This window comes from Egretta garzetta, unplaced genomic scaffold (assembly GCF_000687185.1).
Source record: "Egretta garzetta isolate BGI_Z169 unplaced genomic scaffold, ASM68718v1 scaffold567, whole genome shotgun sequence".
NCBI lineage: Eukaryota > Metazoa > Chordata > Aves > Pelecaniformes > Ardeidae > Egretta > Egretta garzetta.
In genome coordinates this window covers 119,784-121,199 of record NW_009260348.1, presented here as the reverse complement: position 1 = coordinate 121,199, position 1,416 = coordinate 119,784, and the positions used below count along the sequence as shown (strand labels likewise).

The 1,416-nt window shown below is 48.6% G+C and overlaps 1 protein-coding gene across 1 annotated transcript in view; it reads right to left on the bottom strand.

Annotated features, from left to right (window-relative positions):
* Positions 1-256, bottom strand: part of KLHL26 (kelch like family member 26) — a 16,129-nt gene extending 15,873 nt beyond the window's left edge. The window contains exon 1 of the mRNA XM_035898174.1: positions 136-256. The gene's annotated coding sequence lies outside the window, so the exon portion shown is untranslated. The remainder of the gene's footprint in view (positions 1-135) is intronic.
* Between the last annotated feature and the right edge of the window lie 1,160 nt (positions 257-1,416).

Sequence of the window (1,416 nt, the reverse complement as noted above, 5' to 3'; positions counted from 1 at the left end):
GCCGCATGTACTTTCAGATAAGGAAGACCTGCAGGTCTTCCACGCCCATTCTGGTTTTGACAGGTGGGACCGCTTTCAGCAAACATGCCAGCGTCTAACAATATTAGGGACATTTCTGAAAAGTGTTTATACAACCTGGCTGCCTTCCTTTCTTCAAGGGGTTGTTCCCGATTTGAGGCACGCGCAGCTCTCCTCAGCTGGACACCCCAATTAATTCCCGCTTAAAGGCCTGCACGCTAACATCCTCTCCAGCATCTGAAAAGATGTCGTTTCCTAGCTCTGTGCCACCCTGCTTTGTACAACCCTACCTCACCAACGCTGCAGCAGAGTTCACACGCCTCGCTGAAGCACGGAGAACTTCCCTTTCTGAGGGTACCAACGGATTTCACCATTTCCTCTGTACTTATTTGCTCGCCAGTCTCAAAGCGTATCTTCAGGAACAGCACAGTATTACAGAGTGAATTACGCAGCCTGAAACTCTCCCTCCACATCGTGCAAAGGGCTCAGATTAAAATATGAAACCCATTTGTAACTCATGAAATTCTACCCACAGAGGAAGGACGGGGGGGGGGGGGGGCTTATTTCAGAATAGAAGATTTGGGCTGTTTGCTTTTCAGTGCACAGCAATGGCCTTATCTCATGCCATCAGTGTGTCCAAAGCCTTTTGTCCCCACCATCTCACACAGTGTGTTCCTTATCGAATGAAAGCACGGGATCCCCAGCAGACAAGTTCATTTCCTTGCTTTGGAGAAGCCAGCGTACTTATGGGTAACGAGCATCAGCCATGCGGTAGCAATTCCAAAGATGGAAATTCTGTCCGTGCTGTTTGAGTAACAGCGCACCACCGAAATGGCATGTGTAACAGCAAGAGAGGACTTTGTCCTTTTGCCTTAGCGAGTAAATGCTCAGTAAGTGCAAAAGTCACAAGTGGAAGCACCTAACAAGGAATCACTGTCAATAGGGAATGCCCTTGAAATTCTCCTCTCGCTCTATGGAGGCGACACGGCGCGTCCAATGTTCCCCATCAGGTTTCTCCCCTGTATTCTCTGATAAACCCGTCCTTTAAACCAGAAGACTAACAACCAACAAGAAGCAGTATCCAAATTTCAACGGGCTTTACTTTAAAATTAACAAAGCAAATAAACACACAGCGATAGGGAACACGACGGAGCTAGAGCTCAGGGAACAGAACTGCTGCAGCTCCAGCCTGGGTGATTTATCATGGCCCTGAAACAAATTACTTCCATTTCTCATTGCTACACACCCAGCACCGAGAAACTCCCGAGCGCATGGCCCTAGCGGCACCCGTGTGAAAGAAGTGCTGCTGTTCCTGTTCTGAGAGGGAAGAAAAAGGAGGTGCAGAGGGATAAAATGAAATGCCCCAGGCAACACGGCGTATAGTTTACACAGGTGGCC